This window comes from Ceratotherium simum, chromosome 24 (assembly GCF_057802395.1).
Source record: "Ceratotherium simum simum isolate JZ-2026a chromosome 24, ASM5780239v1, whole genome shotgun sequence".
Taxonomy (NCBI): Eukaryota; Metazoa; Chordata; class Mammalia; order Perissodactyla; family Rhinocerotidae; genus Ceratotherium; species Ceratotherium simum.
Genome location: NC_141923.1, coordinates 1186841 through 1214678, shown reverse-complemented (window position 1 = coordinate 1214678; position 27838 = coordinate 1186841). Strand labels below are relative to the sequence as shown.

The 27838-nt window shown below is 43.2% G+C and overlaps 2 gene segments (V, D, J or C); both read right to left on the bottom strand.

Annotated features, from left to right (window-relative positions):
- LOC101394837 (immunoglobulin heavy constant gamma 4-like) overlaps positions 1-27838 on the bottom strand; it is a 270309-nt gene that overhangs the window by 42564 nt on the left and 199907 nt on the right.
- Positions 1-27838, bottom strand: part of LOC101389090 (immunoglobulin heavy constant gamma 1-like) — a 197028-nt gene that overhangs the window by 15387 nt on the left and 153803 nt on the right.

The window sequence follows — 27838 nt, the reverse complement described above, 5'->3', positions numbered from 1 at the left end:
AAATTGGAAAGGAAGAAGTGAAACTGTCACTAAAGCATCCACCCAAAAAACTTTAGAAATAGTAAATGAATAGGCTCAAGTTGCAGGGTACAAAATCAATATACAAAAATCAGTTTCATTTCTGTACACTAACAACTAAGTAGCAGTAAGAGAAATTAAGAAGATAATCCCATTTACAACTGCAACCAAAAGAATAAAATACATAGGAGTAAGTTAACCAAAGACGTGAAAGATGTGTACATCAAAAACTATAAAACAGTATTGAAAGAAATTGAAGACCCAAAGAAAAGGAAAGATATTCCATGCTCTTGGATTGGAAGAATTAACATAGTTAAAGTGTCCATACTTCCTAAAGCAATCTAGAGACACAATGCAATCCCTATCAAAGTTCCAACAACATTGTTCACAGCAATGGAACAAAGAATCCTAAAATTTATATGGAAGAACAAAACACCCTGAATAACGAAAGCAATCCTGAGAAAAAAGAACAAAACTGGAGGTATCACACTCCCTGAGTTAAAAATATACTAGAAAGCCATAGTAATCAAAACAGCATGGTACTGGCACAAAAACAGACACACAGATCAATGGAACAGAATCGAAGTCCAGAAAGAAACTCACATATATATATCAGCAGATATATAATGCATGTTCAAAAGGCCACGTTAGACCTTTCTAGAAAATCAAGGTCACACTGAATTAGTTGTAAACCAAATAGCGTCTTCATATACGTTAATATATAAACTTTTCTTATTTATTTTCATTTATTCATATATTTTGCCCCTTTTGATTGATAATCTTTTGATAGAAAGGATTGATGATCAAAATATTGTCCCTCAGTGCCAGGGTGGTTGCTGCCTACTCTGGGTGCCTCATGTCCCTCGATGCTAGGTGTCTCATTGATCAGCCCAGTCATCCATCTTGGGGGGAAATATTTGGGTATAGTGGATGAGCATAGAGGTATATATTAACAGGGGAAGCATTTCATAGATTATGTAACTTTTCAATAATTTTAGATTGTCACACAAACATTGTAGATGTGCTTTTACATGATTCTTTATAGAACAGGTACATTAACAATGATAATTCAATACTTGGAATGACTAGTTTAAAAATAATTTTTTAGTCATAGTCTTGATCAGAGCAGGAAATTCATCTAGGGTTGCAAGATCGATCGACCACCTGAGGTCTCTGAACAATCATTACTGTAGCCTGCATGCCAGTCTTACAACTCTGAGTAAAGGAAACAGTGATCAGTTTGATATCAAGATTAATACAAGAATTTCAAGGAGTAACAGAAACAGGAATTGCAATCCGGGTTGTAAAATGTGACCAATACCTCAAAGGAGCCAACCAAAGAAATCAAGACTCTGTGTAGGATTGTTTAAAGCATTCAACTACTTTTCATGTGCTTCAGCAGAGATGACACATTGGAAGATTCATCAGGTAAAAAAACACATCAACCAGTTTGAATGATTGAACATGTACCACCTTGGAATGCAGATAGAACATCTAAGGCTATTCTACTTTGAAGGACAGCCTTTCTGACTAAAGACATTTCAATATTTCATAGGGTATTCCTGCCTGACTGTCATTAAGGGCTTGTCGAGCAAATTTAGTCAGAGCTTCTATGTGATATGACTTCTTCTAGTTCCAAGGAAGCAACGAATATAGCCAGTAGGTGGTCATACCAGTGGAATACTGAGTGAGTCCATCCTGTCTTAAGGAGAGGGAGATTGACAACGGATGTTAACTCAGTGTATATCTTTCCCTGCTTCTAAGCAAAGACCAGGGTGCAGTGTCTTAGCCATGGGGTCAGTAGCGAAGACCAGAAATTTGTTCCTCATAACCATGGAGTTCCATTAGGAGCCATCCAATGAGTGCCTGCTCTTGGAGACCAGTCTGTTCCAAAGCATTCACTTTCTTTAAGGATGATAGTATTCTGACATGACTCGAGGGATATCCATCCCATGTGTGTGTCAAACCACCCATATCTCACTGTAATATCTGGTTTCGTTTGTTTATTTGCAAATTGTTGGGACAATTGGGTGGTCTGAGTAATGGAAAAAGAGTAGCCATGCCTTGTTATCATTTTTACTATGGGCTATTGGCCATGTTTTAGGATCATAATTAGTAATGTCGGACAAAGTGGGAACACTGGAACGAGATCTTTCCATCATTATAAATTGCTTTAAAGCTTTCCAATCCGTACCTTGAGAAAGAGAAACCCACCAAGGTAACCCAGACGTACTAGAAAGGGGAAGATGGCCACACAGCCAACAATTGGACTGATTTTTGTGTGTAGCAAAGGAATGTGTCCATTGTAATAGGACATTGCCATCAGAGGCCCATTCAGATGTGGATTGAAAAAACAACCATACTATCAGGGAAATCTTACACGGCATTTTTGTCGTCAACTAAAGCTTTTGTCATTATGTTGTAATCGATCTTATAGAGTTCAAGGGGAAGAAAGTAAAGTATAGGGGTAGGTAACAGTTTCAAGGGTTTAAATGAGGACAGATATAAGGTTGGGAATACAGGCCTGGGCCAGAGACTTGGGACAGCTGTCTACAACAGATCCATCTTCTCATCCTGGTGAGGAGGTACTTGTGTTGGTCAGCTGAAGCCGGTGGCTGAAATAGGAGCTGAAACCCACTCAGGTGGAGAAGCCCTTTTTTGAAAATGAGAAATATGAATCCATGGGTCTACACTTTTTAATTTTGCAGTGCATGAATTGCTTGAGTGCCTGGTATGTTCCTTTCCACCTGGGCTGCAAAGAGTCTTTCCTCTGGTGTATTTCCAATAAAGAAATCCCCAAGTTATAGCTCATGATCATTAAGGTCTTCATCTCATGGCAGCTTCATCTCCTGCTGTGAAAGGAATCAGCTACCAACCTTTCATTTCTTTTAAGTGTCTGAATGAGACCTTGACAATAATGCAAGATATCTACCTTGAGAAAGTTGATTCATACATTCCCTCATCTAATTGGATAGGTCATCCTGTTATTGTTTCAAAAGGAGACAGCTGATGTTTACCAAAGTGTGTTGATGGTAAGATTGTGGAGCACTAGTGGAAGAGATTTTGGCCAGGAGAGATTAAATCCTCCTGAAAGCTTTTCCCGTTGAGTTTTGATTGTGCCATTAGTTAAAATGTTGCATTATTTGACCAAATGTGAAAATAGATTTAATTATTTGTTTGACCCAGTGAAATGAGTTCCCCAATCACTGTGTAATTTGGTAGGAATTCCTCAAAAGTGATTTATCGTTTCCAGTAATAATTTACCTACTGCTAACGCCATTGTTCCTCTGCAAGGAAAAGCCTCAACCCACTCTGAGAACACTGAGACCACTAATAAGATATTTATATCCTTGAGATGGTGGCATCTGAACAAAGTCCAATAGCCATATCTTCCCTTAAGAAGGGAAAAGTGGCTTTGTGACCCATGAAGTGGTTTGCCTGGATCCTTTTTTGTGCATATAGCACAACAAGCATAGGCCTTATGAGCCACTGTGGGAGAAAGTTTCCAAAAGTATTGTTTTCCCCAGAAAATCATCTTTTCAAGTGCCCAGTGGCTAATTGATATATATCCTGGAGCAGTCTTCTGATAGGCACTATTGGTTTTTTATCAGGCCTGAACCACGTCTGCGTGGTGGTGTCAAAATTCCTTCTTTTCGTTACCATATTTGTTTCTCTCCATGGTGATTTCTTGAGGCTGTGGAAGGAAATCTTTTACTGGGTTAGCAGAGTTAATAGAAAGTTGTGAACATTCTTGAGGCTGGACAGGATATCCAGCCTGGTAATATCCCTGCTCATCCTCTAAGTAAGACTTGACTGTAAACCAAATGAGATAATAAAATGTAGTCGTGGTTGTTTTCCTCTTGTGGTACTGGAAGCAAGGTAGCAGGATTAAGATAATGACTAGAATTACAAGACGATAACATTATATCAGGAAAGTGTAGGAATTATTTCTGAAATTTCATATAATTTCTAAAACACTTATATAAATAAAATGCATACATGTAATGATATGAATAAAGGAGCCCTAGCATCAGTTATTTGAGAATACTTCTCACGTAATTTAACATACCAAACAAGCCTAATTAGTTTAGTACCTCTCTCTATAGGAAGAGAAACAACGTCTTTGAGAAGTCCCAGGGGCCCATTGGAAATTCTTTAATTTATTTTCAGGTCAGAAGAAAGTCTTTGTTCAGGATTTTAATTTGGGGGAAGCTTGTCAAAAATATCAAATGGTTTTAAAACTCTTGCTCACATAAGATCATAGTTCAGTGTGAAACAATGCTTAGTTATCCATTTAGCCATGGTGATAATTAAGGATATTCAGGCGAATACAGAAAGTTAAATAACACTAAGAAAAGCCATAGCTCTTGTTGCTACAGACCTGATAGAATGAATACAGGATATTTATTTTGATAAGATATAAAATCCTTACCCTTCTAGTAGACTACTCAATTGTAAAGAAAAACTTCTTGTCAACTCTTTATCGTGCACACATTACAGTCCAAGTAAATTATTCTTTTATGATAAAGAAGACCAAATTCTACATTTTGTTCCAGCTTACTTTTGATACGGAAACTTATTCACTTAATTAAATTCATTGTAATCTTAGCCAACTTTAACTTGCACAAAACTCTTTTCTCAGGGTTCCTTTTTCACAAACCTTCTATAACTTTGTTTTTACCTTCAGAATTTGTCCCATGCCTCCTTTCCTCTTTTAGTAATTTAGGACAAATTTATCTTTCTTAAACAAAGAAACAAGAATGTCTCCTTTTCTTATACTTTCTGTACTGAAAACATACATCTTGCTTTCCTTAATTTTTTATATTGGCATCCTGTGTAGTGGCAGACTGAAATATATTGTCTAGAAACATGTGCTTTCTCATGGAAAATTTCTCAGTGTGGCGGAAACATGTTTATGAGTGAACCCAAGTATTTTTCTAGTTTCTCTGAAATAAGAATCCAAAGGTAAATGAATCTATGTTTAGTAATTAATGTCTAACAGCTTATCTTATATGGAAATAGTCTAGATACTCAGTAAATTTTATCATTTCGGTTAGCATAATTCTAAGGTTTCAGTTTACCAAAGTGTGTTGAAGTCATTTTAAGTACATATACCATAACACAAAATTATTATTAGAAGGTTCACTTCAAATGTCTTATCTTTTCCACATCTATGTAGTTTACCTCTTCCCAATAGTTATGTTTAGATTGCCTCCAAAACTTCATGAGACATTAGGCCATGTCAGTTTTTATTCTACGGTGTTATATTTGCTTATAAATTTTGTAACAGGGAAAACATGTCTGTATCATATCTAATGTTGATAACTCTGGAAACGTGTTTATTTCAATCGAACCAACAAACTTAAACAAGCCTTCATTTACCAAAGATTGTTTTAATCACATTAACTTGAAAGGCATTTGGGTTAGTTACCATTACATGTATGTAAGCACTTACTTTAAGCTCATTAAATAGAGCTCTTTTAGAAGTTATATGTTCTGGAGGTAAAACTATCACACATATATCAGATATACGTGGACACACGTACACAGAGACTCCACAGCTCTTGTTTTAAAATCACTGCTATGAGTCATGTACAGTAAGGCAAAGTTCACCAGTTATGAGAGGGTAATGAATCCAAATTTTGTTTGAAGATTTTTCTAGTAATATATTGTGGAGAAGATAGTTAAGATGCTAGATGTTGGGCAAGAGCGCTTCCATAGCCATTTGTCTCTTCTTTTTCTTTTTTTTCCCCCTTCAGTCTTAGGCATTGGTGATGGTCTAGACAACAGTTCCTGGTGAGGTTTATAATCTTTTTGAGAGAAAGGAGATTGGTAGAATCTGAACGGCCTCTAGAGCTGCATTTCCAGTTTTGTAAAAATAGGTAAGTTCAGGACAGATGCTCTTAATATCTCAGAATTTGGGTTGTAACTTACATGACATTATTGGGTGGTCTACCTGTCAAAGCACATCATCCTTATTTGCTTCATTCCCTCTGGGTGCTTAGTTATATTTTAACATAGGGAAGAAGGCCTATATAAAAACAATTCCTATCAGGCTCTGAATATCAGTTTCTAGTTTGGCCAAATTTCTGATGATAAGTTGATAAATCTTTTCACATATCTCATCAGGCTTCAGCTGGGACAAGCAGTAACTATACATGGTGGGATTGAACAACCCCATTAATCATTAACATAGCAGATTCTCAGGAAATCCTCAGTTTCTTGTTAACTCTAGGGGAGGATCATATTGGGCCCTCCTTGAAAGGTAGGTTATGGGGTGTCTGTAAAGCCATGACCTAATAGGCTTTTTATTTAGGTACCCCTTATAACTTAATTTGTTATTAGTTTTTTGCAACAAAACATTCAAGAAGGTTATTTTGGAATTTTAAATCTTTGCTTTTAAGTGTCATTAAAAAATTATCTTATGTGATTGGAACATTCCTTCTAATGGCCAATGTAATTCCCCTGAGGCTGGTGGCAGTTTGGTGGGACCCTAAGCAGCAAATGGAGGGCAACCCACATTTCTGTCTGACCATCTCTGGCCACAAAATGGGGTGCAACTGCATTGTTGTCTGGACATAATTTTGGGCTCCCAACTTGACAATTATCAAGCCATGCCCTCAGGACACAAAACAAGCTTAGTAAGATTTCCTGTTTCTTGTGAATATCTATAATTGCGGAACTTTATTTTTTGAGCAATTGTGCTGATGGTGGCACACTTGACTCTTTATTTATTTTTGCAATTAGAAAAAAAATATTTATTTGTTTTTTTTTGGGGTCAGAATTCCATTTTATTTCTTGTTAGTTTATAATTTTCCATTTTCTTTTTGTTTATTGCAGTAACATTGGTTTATAACATTGTATAAATTTCAGGTGTACATCATTATACTTCTATTTCTGCATAGATTACATCAAGTTCACCACTCAAATACCAATTACAACCCATCACCACACACATGTGCCGAATTATCCCTTTCACACTCCTCCCTCTCCCCGTCCCCTCTGGTAACCACCAATCCAATCTCTGTCTCTATGTGTTTGTTTATTGTTGTTGTCATCTACTACTTAATGAAGGAAATCATACTGTATTTGACCTTCTCCCTCCAACTTATTTCACTTTGCGTAATACCGTCAATGTCCATCCGTGTTGTCACAAATGGCTGGGTTTCATCATTTCTTATGGCTGAGTAGTATTCCATTGTGTATATATAGCACATCTTTATCCATTCGTCCCTTGATGGGCACTTAGGTTGCTTCCAAGTCTAGGCTATTGTGAATAACGCTGCAATGAACACAGGGGTGCATGTATCTTTATGCATTTATGTTTTCAAGTTCTTTGGATAAATACCCAGCAGTGGAATAGCTGGATCATATGGTAGTTCTATCCTTGATTTTTTGAGGAATATCCATACTGTTTTCCATAGTGACTGCACCAGTTTGCACTCCCACCAGCAGTGTATGAGAGTTCCCTTCTCTCCACATCCTCTCCAACACATGTTGTTTCCTGTCTTGTTAATTATAGCCATTCTGACGGGCGTGAGGTGATATCTCATTGTAGTTTTGATTTGCATTTCCCTGATACTTAATGATTTTGAACATCTTTTCATGTGTCTGTTGGCTCTCTGTATATCTTCTTTGGATAAATGTCTGTTCAGGTCTTTTGCCCATTTTTTAATTGGGTTGGTAGTTTTTTTGTTGTTGAGATGCATGGGTTCTTTATATATTTTGGAGGCTAAGCCCTTATCAGATGTATGGTTTGCAAATATCTTCTCCCAATTGTTAGGTTGTCTTTCGTTTTGTTGATGGTTTCCTTTGCTGTGCAGAAGATTTTTAGTTTGATGTAGTCCCATTTGTTAATTTTTTGTATTGTTTTTCTTGCCCAGTTAGACATGGTGCTTGAAAATATATTGCTAAGACCAATGTCGAAGAGCATACTGCCTATATTTTCTTCTAGAAGATTCATAGTTTCAGGTCTTACCTTCAAGTCTTTGATCCATTTGGAGTTAATTTTTGTGTATGGTGTAAGGTAAGGGTCTATTTTCACTTTTCTGCATGTGGCTATCCAGTTTTCCCAACACCATTTGCTGAAGAGACTTTCTTTTCTCCATTGTATGTTCTTGGCTCCTTTGTCAAAGATTAGCTCTCCATAGATGTGTGGGTTTATTTCTGGGCTTTCGATTCTATTCCATTGATCTGTGTGTCTGTTTTTGGGCCAGTACCAGGCTGTTTTGGTTACTATAGCTTTGTAGTATATTTTGAAATCAGGGAGTGTGATACCTCCAGCTTTGTTCTTTTTTCTCAGGATTCCTTCAGCTATTCGGGGTCTTTTGTTGTTCCATATAAATTTTAGGATTCTTTGTTCTATTTCTGTGAAAAATGTTATTGGAACTTTGATAGGGATTACATTGAATCTATAGATTGCTTTAGGAAGTATGGACATGTTAACTATGTCAATTCTTCCAATCCAAGTGCACGGAATATCTTTCCATTTCTTTGTGTCTTCTTCAATTTCTTTCAGCAATGTTTTATAGTTTTATAGTTTTCCATGTACAGCTCTTTCACCTCTTTGGTTAAGTTTATTCCTAGGTATTTTATTCTTTTTGTTGCAATTGTAAATGGGATTGTATTCCTAGTTTCTCTTTCTGCTACTTCGTTGTTATTGTATAGAAAAGCAAGTGATTTTTGAATGTTGATTTTGTATCCTGCAACTTTACCGTATTCGTTTATTACTTCTAAAAGTTTTTTGGTGGATTCATTAGGGTTTTCTATATATAAAATCATGTCATCTGCAAATAGTGAGAGTTTCACTTCTTCCTTTCCAATTTGGATCCCCTTTTATTTCTTTTTCTTGCCTGATTGCTCTGGTTAGGATTTCCAGTATTATGTTAAATAGGAGTGGTGAGAGTGGGCATCCTTGTCTGGTTCCTGTTCTTAGAGGGATAGCTTTCAGTTTTTCGCCATTGAGGATGATATTAGCTGTGGGTTTCTCATATATGGTCTTTATTATGTTGAGGTACTTTCCTTCTATACCCATTTTATTCAGAGTTTTTATCATAAATGGGTGCTGTATCTAGTCAAATGCTTTCTCTGCATCTATTGAGATGATCATGTGATTTTTATTCTTCATTTTATTAATGTGGTGTATCACGTTGATTGATTTGCGAATGTTAAACCATCCCTGCATCCCTGGAATAAATCCCACTTGATCATGGTGTATAATCTTTTTAACGTATTGTTGTATGCGATTTGCTAGTATTTTGTTGAGGATTTTTGCATTGATGTTCATCAATGATATTGGCATGTAATTTTTCTTTTTTGTGTTGTCTTTGTCTGGTTTTGGTATCAGGGTAATGTTGGCATCGTAGAATGAGTTAGGAAGCTTCCCCCCCTCCTCAATTTTTTGGAAGAGTTTGAGAATGATAGGTATTAAGTCTTCTTTGAACGTTTGGTAGAATTCACCAGGGAAGGCATCTGGTCCTGGACTTTTATTTTTGGGGAGGTTTTTGATTACTGTTTTGATGTCCTTACTGGTGATTGGTCTATTCAAATTCTCTACATCTTCTTGATCCAGTTTTGGAAGGTTGTATGATTCTAAGAATTCATCCATTTCTTCCAGATTGTCGAATTTGTTGGCATATAGCTTTTCATAGTATTCTCTTATAATCTTTTGTATTTCTGAGGTGTCTGTTGTAATTTCTCCTCTTTCATTTCTTATTTTACTTATTTGTGCCTTCTCTCTTTTTTTCTTGGTGAGTCTAGCTAAAGGTTTGTCAATTTTGTTTATCTTTTCAAAGAACCAGCTCTTGGTTTTATTAATTTTTTCTATTATTTTTAGTCTCTATTTCATTTATTTCTGCTCTGATTTTTATTATTTCCCTTCTTCCACTGATTTTGGGCTGTGTTTGTTTTTCTTTTTCCAGTTCCTTAGGTGCATTGTTAGATTTTTTATTTGAGATATTTCTTGTTGGTTGAGATAGGCCTGTGTTGCTATAAACTTCCCTCTTAGAACCGCTTTTGCTGTATGCCATAAATTCCGGCATGTCGTATTTTCATTTTCATTTGTCTCCAGGTATTTTTTGATTTCTTCTTTGATTTCCTCGTTGACCCAGTCGTTGTTCAGTAGCATTTTGTTTAATCTCCACGTATTTGTGGCTTTTCTGATTTTCCTATAGTTGATTTCTAGTTTCATACCTTTGTGGTCAGGAAAGATGCTTGGTATTATATGAATCTTCTTAAATTTATGGAGACTTGTTTTGTGGCCTAATATGTGATCATTCCTGGAGAATGTTCCATGTGCATTTGAAAAGAACGTGTATTCTTCAGTTTTTCGATGGAATGCTCTGTATATATCTACTAGGTCTATCTGTTCTAGTGTGTCATTTAAGGCCAATGTTTTCTTATTGATCTTCTGTTTGGATGATCTATCCTTTGGTGTAAGTGGAGTGTTAAAGTCCCCTACTATTATTGTGTTACTGTCTATTTCTGTTTTTATATCAGTTAATAATTGCTTTATATATTTAGGTGCACCTACATTGGGTGCGTAGATATTCATATGTGTTATATCCTCTTGTTGGATTGCTCCCTTGATCATTATGTAATGCCCTTCTTTGTCTCTTTTTACAGTTTTTGTTTTAAAGTCTATTTTGTCTGATATGAGTACTGCTACCCCAGCTTTCTTTTCATTGCCATTTGCGTGGAGTATCTTTTTCCATCCCTTCACTTTCAGTTTGTGAGTGTCTTTAGGTCTGAAGTGTGTCTCTTGTATGCAGCATATATATGGGTCTTGTTTTTTTATCCAGTCAGCCACCCTATGCCTTTTAATTGGAGCATTTAGTCCATTGACATTTAAAGTAGCTATTGATAAGTATGTACTTACTGCCATTTTTTAACTTTCTTTTCCTCAGTGTTTTAGTAGTCCCTCTCTGTCCCTTTGTTCTTCTATACAGAATTGATGGTCTCTTTAATTTGACCTCTGTCTGAAAGCTCTACTCTTTAACTCCCCTCCTCCCTCCTTTTATGTTATTGAAACAATATCTAACCTCTTTTTTGTGCATTTGTATCCATTACCCTCTTATCATGGAACTAGATAATTTTTCCTATTTGTGGTCTTCTCTTTTCCCCTTAAATCAGTCCCTTTAACATTTCTTGTAGCACTGGTTTCTTGGTGACAAACTCCTTTAATTTTTGCTTGTCTGGGAAATTTTTGATCTCTCCTTCTATTTTGAATGATATCCTTGCTGGGTAGAGTATTCTTGGCTGTAAGTTTTTTCCTTTTAGCACTTTAAATATATCATGCCACTCTCTTCTAGCCTGTAAGGTCTGCTGAGAAGTCAGCTGATAGCCTTATGGGGTTTCCTTTGTATGTAACTTGACGTTCTCTTGCAGCTTTTAGGATTCTCTCTTTATCTTAATTCTGGACATTTTGATTATGATGTGTCTTGGTGTGGGCCTCTTTGGGTTTATCTTGTTTGGGGCTCTCTGTGCTTCCTGCACCTAGGTGTCTGTTTCCTTCCTTAGGTTAGGGAAGTTTTCATCTATTATTTCTTGAAATAGATTCTCTGCCCCTTTGTCTTGCTCTTCTCCTTCTGGGACACCTATAACATGGATGTTAGTGTGCTTGATGTTGTCCCAGAGGTCCCTTAGACTGTCCTCGCTCTTTTAAATTCTTTTCTCTTTTACGTGTTCAGCTTGGGTAATTTCTTCTAGTCTTTCATCCAGCTCGCAGATTTGTTCTTCTGTGTCCTCTACTCTGCTTTTGAGTCCCTCTAGTGAATTTTTCTTTTCCAGTATTGTATTCTTCATTTCTGATTGGTTCTTTTTTATATCTTCCATTTCTTTGTTGACATTCTCACTAAGTTCATCTTTTCTTCTCCCCAGATCAGTGAGCATCCTTCACACTCCTAGTTTGAACTCTCTGTCGGGTAGGTTGCTCATTTCTGTTTCACTTAGTTCCTTTTCTCAGGTTTTGTTCTGTTCCCTTACTTGGAATCTATTCCTTTGCCTCCTCATGGTGCCTCTTTCCCTATGCTTGTGTCTACATATTAGGTAGGTCAGCTATGTCTCCTGCCCTTGGGTAGGTGACCTTATGTAAGTGATGCCTTAGGAGGCCTGCAGTGTGCTTCCCTCAGTTCTCAATGTTCCAGGGGTGACCCCTATGTGGGCTACGTGTGTCCTTCTGTTGTGGCCTGTTTGCTCTCCCTATAGGCACCCAGGGAGGCTGAGTTATGCTCCTGGCCAGCTGTTGTAATGCTCAGCTGCTTGTAGTTGTTGTGGGCCCTTCAGTCTCTTTATCAGGTGTGGGGAGCCCCAGCACAGTTGGCTGCACGTTCTAATACCACATTTGTGTTGCAGTATTTCTTTTAAGTGAGTAGGCCTCCAGCGTGGCAGGTTGTTAGGCTCAGGGCCTTACAACTGCTATAAGCCTCCAGCCTTTAGGTCTCTTGTCAGCTCTCTGAGGATTGCAGCTGGGTGGGGCTGGCCTCAGGCATGGGAGCACCCAATTGTTTCAGGCTTTGGAAGGTGGGGCAAACCCCCTATGTGGGTCTTTGAGAAGCACAAGTCTTCTGTAGCTGACAAGCCCTGCCACCCGCAGGTCCACACACACAGTTAACACAGTCCTGCCCCATGTGCCTGCCCCGACCTCCCGAAGTGGACCCAGTCTCTCCAGGGTGGGAGCTCCACACACTCCACCACTGCCCCACACTCTCCACCCGCTCCTTGTGCATGCCCTGCCCCACTGTTGGCTCCGTTGTCAGGCTGCAGAGAAGCCAGTCACCAATCTATGCAGGCCCACAGGTTCCCTGATGTCTTGTTGTTGGGTGGGGCCAGTCTCTAGGGTGGGCTGCCTGCCCTGGCTGAGCTGGATTAAATCAGTGCTCTAGTGGGTGGGGCAGACCTGGGCTAGCAGGCCTCAGGGAGAACTCCAATGGCATCTGTGTCAGCACGCCCACACAAGACCACAACAATGGCTGCCGCCAATGTCCCAGTCCCTGGAGAGGTCTCATCTCTCACTGAGATGCACTCAGAGCCTATTAGGTGAGTCTCTTTTCACCACAGCACTGTGCACCTTTCTTTCTGGTGATTTTAGGATGCTTTCTGAAACAGGTGAGTTTGTGTGTGGGCCTTTTAAGAGCCAGTTTTACTTTCTTTTGAACCAGCTTTTTTGGGGGTATGACCCAACGTTTTAGTAGCAGGCCGAATCAGATATTATGCCACTTGTCTCCATTGTGCTGGGTCCACAAAATGCCCACAGCCGGGGCGCTCCCCGGCTCAGGGCCCCGCTCCTCCAGAGAGGGCTGCGTACCTGTGGGCTGCTCCCGGGTGGCCGTGAGGTGCTGCGCTTTGTGAAGTTGGCGTTTGTCCTCTCCAGAAAGGAGTTTCTGCCTCTTCTAACTCAGTTAGGATTGTCCGTTGTTGCAGGAGTTCCTCTTATCCAGTTTTCAGTTCTGTCTCAGGGGTAATTTCTCCACGAGTAGTTGTAAATTGGCCGTGTCCGCGGGAGGAGGTGAGTTCAGAGTTTGCCTACGCCACCATCTTGACTTTAATTTCTCCATAAAAATATTTAATTATTTTCCTGTCTTACATTCTCTTTCTTAGCACCTTTATTGTGAACCTCCCTGGCTGCCACCGCCGCTGCCACCACTACGGCCCACACTTGACTCTTTAGATATTAAAGATTTCTCTGTTCCATGCCTCTTAAACTTAGTATGCAAAAGATATGTTTTAGAAGCTCAAAGGAACCCCAAAGCAGCCACCGTAATTTTATTATCCTGGTTATCTTTCCAGCCAATTACACTTGTCCCTATTTTTTTACACTTTGACACTTGTCCCCATTTTGACACTTGTCCTACAAGTGTCAGCATGAAGTCATCAGAGTTCCAAGGGGAAGCTGCCTGTTTGGGAATTTGTCAGCTCTCAGATGTGCCACTTCCATTTTACTTTTAGTTCTGTTTTACTGTAAAGTCTGTGCAATTTCTTGGGACAATGTAGTGGGTCAGAAATGAGCTGTTTGTGAGCGTCTCTCCCAAAAATGGTGTGAAAACCCTCTTAGCTTCCTCGGTTTCTTCTTCCCGCAGTCTCAAACTGCTGTAGTCGCTCAGAGCATTGAATGAGCTAACCTTATGTGCAGGTCCCCAGATGAGCCTTTAGTTAATTCACGTGAATCATCACAGTGGAATTTCCCCTGGTACCACTACACGTCACGAGGATTTATCCTCTGGCACTTCCACCAGCTTCTCAGTCACCTGAGAACACAGTTCGGCTGGAAGGAGCTGGTGTCCCTTCTCTTCAGAGCTGAACAATTTCAGACTCACATTTCTCTATCAAACAATTTGTTCAGGCTTTATAGACACAATTCTTTCAAATTTAAAGACAAATTAAAAAGGTCAGCTTGCCCCATTCACTCTGAAGCTCCCCTCAGGGTCCCCTGGCCTGGGACATTCCCTCTAATTTCCCCTTGCTTAAGACATTCCCTCTAGGTTCTTGTTTCCTAGGACATTCTGCTAGGTTTGTCTTACCTAGGAAATGTACCAGAACCCCCTTTAAGACACCTAGTCTTAAAGCTTGAAACAGATCACATAAAACTCTGGAGCATTGACTTAAAATAAGGTGGTGCAGATTTCGGGCGAACTCACTGGGGTAGCTGAAGAATGCAGTGAAGCCGGGGTGGGGGGGGGATTCAATGTAGATTCCAGCTGGTGTCCACTCAGTTTTTCTGAAATTTTGCTGACTATGCCAAGCACTGCAGACACAAACAATCAACAATCAATATCTAAGTCAAATGGGGGTGAATTCATTACATGAGCCAATCTGAGGACTACATATCCTGGGAGAATTACCTTCACCAAGGACGGAAACATTCCGAACAAGCGGGTGTATAGCGTGCTTATGTACGATCCTGGAACAAGGGACATACGTCACCTATGATGGGAATATCCCTTTTACTACAGTCCCAGGATGTTTTGCTAGTACAGCAGTTCAGTGGTCATGAGATGAGGACAGCAGGGGTTATGAGAGGTTCAGGGATTCAATTGGAGATGTAAAAGAAACTTTCCACTCCAAACAAGTGGACTGAAGGCATACTTTATTATATAGAGGAAAGTAAAGGTGATAGTCTGCAAACAGATCCAAATAGGTCAAATATTAAGAGGGAAAAACACCAGCTCGACTGGAAAGGGAAAACACCCACATTGACTGCTATAGCAGCAGATTCGAATAGGTCATATAATAAGAGGGAAACCCATCAGATCGATTGGAAAGGGAAAACACCCACATCGACTGAAGGGAAATAATACAAATCAACCGGAAAGAGAAACACCAGCTTGACCAAAAAGAGAACACATCAGATAGGTTACTCACAACATCCACGCCCCACTGTCGGGAGAGTCCTTTCAATCGACATGGCTGGGCGGGAATCACATGTCCTTGTCAATGCATCCATCGCATAGGTGGAACTCTCATCAGACCTTGGTTTCCAGCAGTTTATATAAGCAGTTACAGAGTTTACAGAGCAAGCACTCAGTGTTCCCATGCCTAAATTGTTATCAGTGTCATACGTGCACTTAGCCTCCTGGATATCATCCCAGCCCGGCGGTTGTGTACGTGCTTTGTTTTCCCTGGTTATCGTCCTAGCCTGACACAGATGGACAGTTGGCCCCGGCTGTGATGCCCAATGGACCTTGAAATGTTGCAAATTGCAACTATCTCCTTGGGAGAAAGGCCAGTTCCCACCACACAGAAAGCAGCATTATATTTCTTTGTGTGCTGGTGGCTGTATGTTAATGGAACGGCCAAACATGGCTGTACACATGTCAAGACATTTTTGGCCATGGCCAATTCCATTAACCATAAGACACTGTACGCACAGACAATGAACTTCGTACACAAGTACAGAAGGCCCACCCACGAACCCAAAATCCAATGACTACAACAATTATAAAACTGTCTCCCAATAAAAGACCTAAACCCCAAGGTAACCAATCAAACAATCCCTTAGATTATGAAGTATTATTAACTTGATCTTGCAAATCATGTACACCATCAAAGATAACATTAGATAAGGTAACATCTAGGCCTAACAAATTAGCCTGTAGAAGTCCAGATCAGCCCCGCTCAGGGAGGGTAGCAGAAGGCAGGGTAATAGAGCAATTATCTTATATTGAGAAGTTGCTTGATGTTTCTGAGATCAAATTTCTCGGCCATTTATAGTCCAGGTTACAGGTCCCGCTGGTAGAGCAGTTGGTCCAGCAGTGCAGGGTCAAAGGTTGTCCTACGGAGACATTAGTTGGTGTGTAGATCTCCAGCAGACATGGAGTTGCAGCATGGCATAGCGAGCATAGCAGGAATATCCATTCATGTAAAGAAACAGAATTTTTAGGAACATGATATAATTGCTCGTTTCCTGGATACATGACTGTGAGAGTTGCAGTGGGCCCTTGGGCCACTACTTCTGGGGCACGGGGAGTTGCACTGGGTGGATGTGTCACCCGCACTTTTGTTTCAGGTTTCCATCCATCTGTAGACCCAAATTCTTGTATTTTTCTTTTAGTTAATTCAGTTGTCCTTGTGACGCACTTGGGAGTCAGGAGGGGAAGTACCAATAATTGTCCCACTCATTTCCCAGACTTTATAGTTAACACTGTGTCACCACCATTATATAATATAAATTTTATTTCTCCTTGGTAATCTGGATCAGTAAATCCTCCCAGTACGTCAATACCCTTTGCTGCTAGTCGAGAGAGTCCCTTTAATAAACTGAAAGTGTTTTTGGGAAATTGTACCCCTATCCCAGTAGGGACTATAGATTGCTTCTTAGGGGGCAATTGAATAGAATAAACAGTGGATAAGTCCGATCCATCTGCTTTGGCCGGGGCACGAAAAGGCGGTTTAGCAGATTGAGTCAATGGCCAATAGGTTAGGGTCATAAGCTCATGGGTAGTGGCTGCCACTTCTGTAATCTTTGCTGGTAATAACCTTGACAGAGGAGTCTCATCAGGGTCCAACGGCCTGTTATTTGACTTGATGAGCCATGACTGAGTTTTCTCAATTGTTTAAGCAATCCATGCATTTGTTCTATGAGGCCTGCAGCATGGGGGTAATAAGGTATATGATAAATCCATTCTATATGATTTTTCTTTGTATAAGTCTGAATCAACTTACCTGTAAGGTGGGAACAGTTGTCACTCTGAATCTGCCTTGGTGTTTCATAGAATTTTATGGCACTCTGTTGAGTGGCTGCTTTAGCCGGCATAGCTAATAAATAACCAGAATATGTATCAACAGCCGTGCAGGCATAAATAGATCCATAAGAATTTGGCAATGGTCCAATAAAATCTATTTGCCAGGTATGGGCGGGAAATAATCCCTTTTGAATATGACTTTGAAACTCCCTGTTTATTTAACTGTTGGCAAAATTGACATTGTGGTACTGCAGTGGCAATATCTTTATGGGTGGCAAGGATTCCCCTTTGTTGTGCCCACCTGTATGAATTTTGTTCTCCCAAGTGTCCACTCTTTTCGTGGACCCATCGTGCTAAGCCTGGGTTGTGCGCTGCACGAATCTGCACCAGCTGATCAGCATGAGAATTATGCTTTTGTTCTGTAGAAATTAAAGAACCCTGAGCATCAACATGAAACACAGTAACAACTGTGTTTTGGCATCATAATCATATGTCTTTTTATAATTTCTTTTTAAGTTAAAAAAAGACTTTAATTTTGGCAGAAGTTTATCAAAAATATCAAAAGATTTTAAAACACTTGGTCAAATAGGAAACAACGCCTAGTTATTCATTTAATCAAGTTGACAACAGAAACAGTCAAAGGCAGAGTTAAAACAGTCAGAAACAAAAACAAAAACCCTAATAGAGAGACCTCAGTCCTTTTGAACATAGGAAATTATTTTAACAAAACATAGATGTTCTGTTTTTTATATAGACCTACTCAAAGGAACACCTTTTAACCTCTATATAAAGAGCAGACCAAAAGTTCAAGAAAATTACCTTTATAAGAGAGAAAGCCAAATCCTCATTTTCCACCAGCTTACTTTAGCCAACTTGACCATGCACAAAACTCCTCAGGGTTTTACTTCCACAAACATTCTGTCACTTACTTTTTGCCTTTAGAATTTGTCCCATGCCTTCTTTTCTTTTTTTTTCTTAGTACTTGAGGACAAATTTATCTTTCTTAATAAAACAAAAAAAATATCTCTATTCTCTGTACCTTTTTTTACGGACAACATACATTTTGCTTGTCTTGTATACAGACTTTCCAGAAATATGTACCATCTCATAGAAAATTCCTCAGCACGCACAGAACATGTTTAGCAATAAACGCAAGCATCTGTCAGTTTCTCTGAGGTAAGAAACCAAAGGCAGACAAATCTATGCTTAGTAACCAATTTTTAATGTTTTATCTTATGTGGAAACGACCCAGAGACTCAATAAACATTTATTGACTTAATTTAGCAAAACTGTAAGGCTTCAAGTTACCAAAAAGATTTTGGAAGCTGTTTTTGAAATAACTTTGTCTTTTAGAAGTTTCTGTGTATTAAAGATTACATCTCACTGCGAGAGGTTTTGAATCCTCTCTGTTAAGGGTGACCCTTAAGGTGGACTCATCTGAAACGGAGGTTCTCCAGAACAGCCATTACAGTTTTAAATCACTTCAAAAGGTTACTTATTTTCACTTGCTTAATTTCAGATCAGAAATTCCGGGGGAGCTGAAGCGGGAAGCTCAGCAAGAGAGGGGAGAGGAGCAGCAGACCCAGCTTCCGCTGCTGGCACATCTAATTACTTTCTTTTAAAGAGGCGGTACAGTATTCCTGAATTTATTTAGTAACCTCAAAAGATTAAAATAAGCTTCCCACTAGTTGTTTAGCTTTTTAGCTGGATTTTCCAATTGCATAAGCAAATACATCAGTTTTGGTAAACTGAAATTGCCCCATTTTGGCCACTTTTTCTCTGGAGTCTATGGAATATTGTGGCCATGTGGAGTTATAATAAAAAACTATCTTCTTCTTCTTTTTTTTTTTTTTTTAAAGATTTTATTTATTTATTTTTCCCCCAAAGCCCCAGTAGATAGTTGTATGTCGTAGTTGCACATCCATTCTAGTTGCTGTATGTGGGACGCGGCCTCAGCATGGCCGGAGAAGCAGTGCGTCGGTGCTCGCCCGGGATCCGAACCCAGGCCGCCGGCAGCGGAGCACGAGCACTTAACCGCTAAGCCACGGGGCTGGCCCAACTATCTTCTTCTTGGACATGGGCTCCGAGCTGAAGTCAGCCCATTTAGCCAAGAGGTGGCCCAGAGGGCTTTTCTTGGAGACAGATGGAATTCCCCCCACCTTCAAAATTACAAACATACAGAACTGACAGCCAAATGGGATCCCAAACAGAACAGAGAGATGCATCTAACAGATTCAGGGTAAAAGTCCTACAACTATTCCCACTCCAGTAGGGATAGCCCTGCCTCTTAAAGAGACAGGACCCCAGATGGAGGGGAAGGGAGTTCTTGGTGTAAGCAAAAACAAACAAACAAACAAGTAATTCTAGAGCCTGTTTCCCTATCATGAGAAAATGTGCCCAGGGTGAGTGGTGCTGGGTCAGATGGAAAGCACTGGGAGCAATCACTAGGGCAAATCACCTAGGCAGCTGCTGGATAGTTTCCCAGGACATCCCACCCGGCCCAGTGCTTCGGAGCCATGGGCAAAGAGCCTCATGGCTGGCTCGCCAAATTATTATTGGATACGTATTCAAGCTCTCTATTTATCACATATAAGGGGCCAAATAAAACTAGAACGCCAGACTCACAGCAAGGAAAGAGTTCCTATTATGGGTGACATCAGCCGGAACTGCAAATCTGAAACTTCTTTTTCCAAGAGTACCATCTCCCTTTGTATTTTATCCCTATCTTGTAGAGACTGATGATAAGCAGTCAACAAACATCAACCTTGCCTTGCCAGAAAAGAAACATCATCTCTTTTTTTCTGACCATCTGCAAAGCTTTGTCACATACAGTGATTCACATCTCGCAGACAAACATCCCAAGATTCACATAATCCTGACCTCCAAGCCCTCTCTCCAGCCAGAGTGCAAGAGGGAGGGTCCTCCCATCCTGGAACTTCTTCCACCTTGGCTTCAGTTACCTTTTGTTTGAAAGGAAAGCCATCTCCTTAATCGAATCCTGCTCACAGCACCAAATATGAGAGGGTCGGGGATTCAATTGGAGATGTAAAAGAAACTTTCCACTCCAACAAATGGACTGAAGATGTATTTTATTATATGGAGGAGAGTAAAGCTGATCGTCCACCATCAGATCCGAATAGGTCAAATATTAAGAGGGAAAAACCTCAGCTCGACTGGAAAGGGAAAACATCAACCTTGACTGAGATAGCAGCAGATTCGAATAGGTCAAGTAATAATAGGGAAAAATATCAGATTGATTGGAAAGGGAAAACACCCACATCGACTGAAGGGAAATGACACAAAACAACCAGAAAGAGAAACACCAGGTTGACCGAACAGAGAACACATCAGATAGGTTACTCACAACATCCACGCCCCACTGCCGGGAGAGTCCTTTCAATCGACATGGCTGGTCGGGAATCACACGTCCTGGGCAAGGCATCCCTTCCACAGGTGGAACTCGCACCAGGCCTCTGTTTCCAGCAGTTTATATAAGCAGCTACAGAGTTTACAGAGCAAGCATTCAGTGTTCCCATGCACAAATGGTCATCAGTGGCGTACGTGCCCTGAGCCTCCTGAACATCGTCCCAGCCCGGCAGTTGTGTACAAGCTTTGTTTTCCCTGGTTATTGTCCCAGCCTGGCACAGATGGCCAGTCTGCCCCGGGCTGCGACACCCAAAGGGCCTTGAAATTCTTACAAATTGCAACTCTCTCCGTGGGAGAAGGGCCAGTTCCCGGGAAAAAGGCCAGTTCCCACCACACAGAAAGCAGCTTTATTTTTCTTTGTGTGCTGGTGGCTGTAGGTTAATGGAATGGCCAAACACGGCTGTACTCACGTCAAGACAGTAGGTCAGCTATGAATCCTTTGTTTCTGGGAAGAAATGCTTATCTACAAAGAGATGCTGATATGGGGGTGAGGCATACATCCCTCTCTTTAGGGGCATCATTCTAGGCTATGAGTCACTGTAAATGTTTACGGCAGATGTACAATGCATGCTGCTCAGGTCACGTCAGGCCTTTCTGGAAAAACATGATCAGGCCGAATTGGTTTTAAACCAAATGGCTTCCTCACATACCTCAATATATTAACATTTCTTATTCTTTTCATTTCTTCATAATCACCAATGTTGATGAGTTTGGCAAAACCCCTGACAGTGTCTGGCTAGTGGGTGTTAGGTGCATATAGCCCACTCCCTCGTCTGTGCCCAGGGATCTGGCAAGACAAGTTTTCATGTTGCACATTGACCTGGGGTTCTTGGTACCCCTCCTGGTCCTCATGCTGTCTGCCCTGGTTATGGTGGCGGCGCTGGTGTCAAGGAAGGTCAGTCACTCTTGGGTGCATGACAAGATTCTCAGGAAGCAGGCTGAGCCGTCCCCAGATCCCTGTGGGGCAGGGCCACCATGGCTGGAGAGGGCGTGACCATGTGATTTGAGTGCTCAAGCCACTGGGCTTCCTCAGAATCCACACACATGTCCCCATCTTGCTCTGAGTGTCCCATTCTTTCAGATAAACCCTTTCACATGAAAAAGTCGGCTAAGCTGTGAAGATACATCGTGCTAAAATTTTGCAATCCATCCTATTGGACTCTGGGTGTGGCTTTCAGAAACATTTGCCCTGTTGTTAGAAAACCAGAAATATGCTTTGAGGGTGTTCACAGAAGCCCTTCCTCTGGCCTTGTCCTGAACTAGGATGTCAGAGCTGAGGGGTCATCCATTGTGGCAGGCCCTCCAGAGCAGCAGAAAGAGGCCAGCCGGGCCCACAACCCGGCAATGCTCATTCCAGCCTCACCTAACCTAATCTGTCTTGACAGTGCCTGGCCTGAGCCTTGCTTCCATTCTGCACCTCATCCCAGGCAGCTGCAGAGGCCACCTAAGAGCAACATGCCTACCGTGTGCCTCGGACCACCTGCATCTCATTCCTGTTGTGAGACGATCGCTGCTGCCCCCATAACCAGCAGGGGGGGTAAGGGATGCAGTTCCACCTTTAAGGTCTGCTTGCCGGAAGTACTTTTCACCTATTGCTGTGGAAGTCCTGGTTGGATCCTGGAAACAAAACCCCTGTGGGCATTTCAGGTGGGACTGATGCCACCCAGGAGACCAAACCATTTAAAATCGTGAGGGGAGCTGGGGGAGTGTGGTCCGGAGGAAACATTGCTGGATTCCCCAGTCGCCCAGGTTGTGGTCCCGGGTATCACGTGACGTTGACTGCTGGAGGAGGCTGCTCAAACCCGCCTGCACCTCGCCAAGGACTCCTGGCAGGCCATTCTCTCGAAATCTTAAGGAAATGCCCCAGTTCTCTTTGTGGCGTGGTTCAGTGTGCCTGTGTGGGGTGTGTGCAGGCTCAGCTGTGTGACGGGTCCATGAGGACGAGGACATGTGGGCAGGGCCTCTGTCAACGTCCGGCTCCCCAGGGCTGGGGCTGCAGTAGCTGGGAGGGCGCTCCCTGCTCACCTCGCTGCTCTGGGGGTTCCTGGGGGCCCTCGGCCACCCCTTCTCTGCTCATTTGGGAGGGTGACCCACCTCCCCGCCCTTGCCCTGCTTCTCATTGCACTGGATGCTCGCCAGCTTCCCCTTTGTCCCTATTGTGTCTAGGTCCCAATACCTATGTGTGACTGTTTGTGACCGTGATTGTGAGCTCTTGTCACAAGTCCTCACGTCTCCATAAACATGTGGGAATGAAGACCACGCAAACGGGAAAATCAAAGGCTGAGTATAGTCGGAGGTGCTGCAGCCAGGGAGTCAGGGCAGGAGGGAGCGTGGGAGCCTTTGTATTGGTGTAACATGTACATGTGTTCATTGTTACTATGTGCATATAATATATCCATATACGCATCTATAACCTGTACATGTAATACATATCACATAATTTATATGTTGAAATGTTAAAATGTTTTCTATGCATAGAAAGCTTCTTTACAGGAAAAGGAGGGACTCGGAGGCACCTGATGGGGGCCTGGGGAAATGGCGTGTCCCATGATTGCTTGAGGAGCGCATTTGGCTTTCTCCTGTCAGTCCTAAGCTGGAAGTGGGGACAAACATTAGGGAAGCCGTCAGTTACTGATCAAGGCCCGGAGGTTCAGGGCGACCATATGGGAGGTTGTTCACTCCCTGGGCTGGTCTGGAGTTAGAGGTCTGACTCCCTGCAGGTCAGAGTGCAGAGAGCAGGCCACTGCTGTGGCTGTCCCCGCAGTGAGGGGTTGGCATCCTGGGCTGTGGCTGCAGGTTGTGGTCAGGGCTCCGTGTTCACGTGTGTTCTGGCTGCTGTCCATTTGTGTGTTCAGTGTCTCACCACAATCCCTAAGCCAGCGTCTTCTGCATGTGAATCTGTGAGGATCAGCTGGCAGCATAAGTCTCCAGTGGGTCCTGGCCCCTCCTGGAGAGATCCCTGCAGACACTGTGTGCACGTGTGGGGTGTGGAGGGGGCAGCAGTTCCATACTTTTAAAGTGACCCCCAGGTGCCACACCCAGGCTGGGGCCAGTGGGACGACCTTGGCTGTGGCCACCGTCCTCATCAGCACCCAGAAACGGGACCCTGTCCTGGCCGAGAGGGAGTTGAGGGGATTTTTAGTAAGAACGGAAACACAGGCTTGTCTTGTGCTAATAAATACGTACAAACATTAGGACCCTCTTGTGCAATTGAGATCTCTGCAGCTTTCTGCTGTGACCCTGGGTGTGCTGGGCATGCATGTCTCCCTCCTGAGCCATAGGCTCTCTTTCCAGAAACAGGTGCAAAGTGACTTCTGCGTCCTGACCTAGTTTCCCGGCCTCGCCTGCCATCCTTGGATCTCAAAACAGCCTCTGCCAGGTCAGGCCTCTTGGGCTGAGCAGGTGTGGTCGACACAGGTAGAGGGAATCCTCTGGTCTCCATTCTGCACAGTTATCTCAGGGATGTGCCCCACGGGGACTTCACTGCTAGAGCCTTGGCCCAGGCCTTCCAGTACCTTCCATGTAGACCAGAGTCATCCCTGGAGGTGTGGGGGTGAGCAGTAGCCTGGGGCTCCTGTCATACTTCACCCTCAAGTTCCCGTGGAAGTAACACAGGAATTGTCTGCATCTGACTCTACCATGCCCACAGTGAGAGAACTTTCTGGAAACACTGAAGGAACTCAGGTAAGGGGTGACCTGTCCCTGGTCTCCATCCCTTATAGCTGGAGCGGGTTGTGCTCCAGAAGGGGAGGCCCGGTGTGGTCTGCTCAGATGATTGCTCTGGATTCGGCTCCGACAAGCCTGGCCCTCAGCCTCTGTCCAGGTGGGTCCTCGGGACTCTTCCGTCAGGCTGTGGGTGCCCCGTGCCCACTGGCTGTTCCGACATCCTGCATCTGCCCCAGCACCCCGCCATCGGGCAGATTCTGACCTCCTGGCTCACTGGCTGTGGGTGGTCTGCTTGTCAGGAGGACCGGCTGGATGGCCAGCCTGCAGGAAACCTGAGGGAGGTGGTGCTGAGACTGAGACACCACCAGGCTGTCTCCCTGCAGGACCCAGGCCCGCCTGGGGCTTTCTGCCCCCTCAGCAGATGGCGCGCTCCTCTCAAGGGGCCTGGACCTGGCCTTCCTCCCAGATCTCAGCCCTGCCCCCTCCTCTCCTCTTTCTCAGTCGGGGGAGGGCTTGCTCCTGTAGGGGGGAGGATGTTTCCCTGCTTCCATGTTAGGTCTTCTTCCTGGAAAAGTATTGGCTTTCATGTCAGAGGCAGTTAGCTTGACTGCACGTCCATCTGCCCCGTGGTTTGCTGGAGCTGAAATCTCTGAATATCTTTCATCCTCCCAGCCAATGCTTTTCCCTTGGTCTTTTGGAGTTTCCCCTACACACGCACAGTTGAGGGATCAACCCAGGACTGAGTAGAGACTCTATGCAGATTTTGGTTCCCCTTCGGTGTCCCTCCTCTTATGGACATCTACTCTTCATTTCCAGCTTCTCTTGAAATGCAGCCCTGAATCCCAGGACCTGAGCCCTCTGGCCAGGATGGTGCTGTGTCTGCTGTGTTCCCCTTGCACCTGTGGCATGGCCTGGGGGGCACATGTAGACTGACCTTTCGAGGGCTGAACTTCTCCAGTGTCTGCTTGCTTTGGCCATTCTCCAGTGCCTTCAAAGCATTGTTGTTTTCAGCGGGTTTCTGCTGTTTATGATGCTGTCTGCAAGGGTTCTTCTGGTTCAAGCCGCTCCCCCAGTCTGGGAATCAGAACTGCCTTTGATACTGAGCAAGGTCTCGATCTGCTGTCTGCGAGATAAGCGCCAAGCAGGTGGTAATAGAGAAAGGGCTTTGATAAGCGATAAGCTGGCACATGGGAGGATGGTGGACTACTGTCCTGAGAGAACCCCTCTTAAAGGGAGCTGATTTGGAAATGACTCATGTAAGGGAAGTAGGTTGGGGCGGGGTCAGAAATGGCAGGTAATGGGTGATGGCGGAACGTTGATGCCTCTCCACAGTGGACCTGCTGCATGCCACGTTCCTGAGGACTCTGAGAAAACCTCAGGTACTTCTTCATCTGGGACAGAGGGAACGGTTTGGGTAGAGGACACAAATTTTCTGCTAACAAGTTATTCTTTCTCCTGGTTACACAATAATCTGACTACATGCAGTTCTAAGCATTTTCCCAAAGCACATTGTGAGAATAAGACTGGGAGGGCAGCATGCAGACTTGGGGGTGAAGTTCTAAGAGACTTTGGGGCAGGGGTGACTGTCTTTCATATTTCTTATGACGTGTGAAGCTTAGAATCGGTCATTTTAGCTTCTCAATGCTCCTGCGAGATGGTGAGTCAGGCGGAGGGCTGTCAGCAAGTTCCTCCTCCTTTATCAGCCGTCCTCCTCCTGCTGTTCTGAAGGCAAGCTCAGAAATTTTGGTTACTTTGTTTCCCACAATAACCTTGTGGGTACAGGCACAGGTTCATCCTAATCCAGGGAACTTGAACTCCTTTGTCCTCGGTTTCACATTCTCTCCTGTGGTTTTTCATTTTCATTTCCCTTGTAACGAGTGTGGTTCAGCATCCTTTTCCTAGGTTTGATGGCTCTTTGGATATCTCTTGTGAGGCATCTGTCAATTCTCTTTCCTATTTCTCTACTGAATAATGTGATTTTTGTAATTGATTTTCAGGAGTTCTCTGTATATTCAGGCCATGTTGTGAGTTGTATGTTTGTAGGAAATTTTGTGAAAGACTTTGAAATGGACCAAAGATGACTTCTTCTGTCTTGGGTGGGAAGCACGACACTGTCTAGCACCCCCCTCCTTGTTTCATGATTCAGCGGTGACTCCACACTCTCCATTGTCTTTGAGCTCTTTTAGACCTCTGTAACTTGTACAGAATCGAAGGCGATGGGAATTCTCTTCTCCAGAAGGATGGTTGATTTTTCTTGGCTCCTGTAGAGAAAGCAGAGTGCATTAGAAAGTGCGTCTGTTTATCAACTCTTTTTAGCATTCTTGATTCCGCTATATCAACGAGGGACATTGAATTCTACTTTGCACTAGTTACAACCCCTTAATTGATGAGTTACACAGAGTCTTTGAAATGTGTTCATTATCTGTGTATATGAGAGTTGTGATCACCATGTTAAAACCTGTCCTTTAACATGTTGCAAATGTCTTCTCCCCAGGGCCCCACTTATCTTGGGTCGAGGAAGTTCTGTGACCTGGGAGGGGCCAGGACACCAGATGTTGAGGCACGGACCTGAGGGAGGCCGGCCACTCCGTTCTTCCAGGGCTCTGGGTGGGCGCTCCCCCGGACAGCTTCCCTCAGTCCCTTCTTTTGTGTGGCCTCACAGCCCCACACTTTCCCCTCACAGCACTTATCACAGTGTCTTTACGTCACTGTTTGCGGGGTCATGTACTTCACATTTGGGGAGACGGACGCAGGTGGCTACTGAGTGGGAGAGGCCGGCACAGACAGAGGCCGGGGGAGGGTGGGTGCATTCTGCTACGTACATTAGGTAAGACTGACAGAGGAGGAGGTGTGGCGCTCAGAGCTAAGAGAAGGCTGTGTAGGATTTCCTGGGTGTGTAGAGGGAAGGAACACTAGGAGAAGGGACCAGCATGAGCAGACACTCGGGTCAGGAGGCAGCGTGAAGGACCGAGGTCATCAATACCTGAGTGTGTGGGGACATGGTACTGTGTGTGTGTGTTCCTGGACCTAACTCTTTGTTTGGGCTGAATTGAGTCCCCCCAAATCAAAATTGAATCACTGACTCCTGGGATTTCAGAATGTGGCTGTATCTGGAGATAGGGTCTTTCAAGAGGTAATAAGTTAAAATGTGGTCAGTAGGCTGGGCCTTAATCCAGTGTGACTGCTGTCCTATAAGAAGAGGGATCAGGACACAGGCACTCGCAGAGGGAGGCCAGGGCGAGGACACGGGGAGAAGAGGGCATCTACACAGCCAGGAGAGAGGCCTCAGCAGAACCCCACTCTGCTGACACCCGTTCCAGGACATGCAGCCTCCAGACGTGTGAGAGAACAAATGTCTGTTGTTCAGGCCGCCCAGGCTGGTGGTTGCAGCAGCCATGCTGACTCATACACGCCCAGCACGGGGCTCTTGCTTCTGGCCACAGGCTGTGCTGGAAGCTCCTCCTGACCCCGGGCCTCAGGCTGGCCCTGCTCCCCACCAGGCCCCATCAGCCACCTTGCCTCTTGTCATTGCCCTGTTTCTGGGCCGCCTT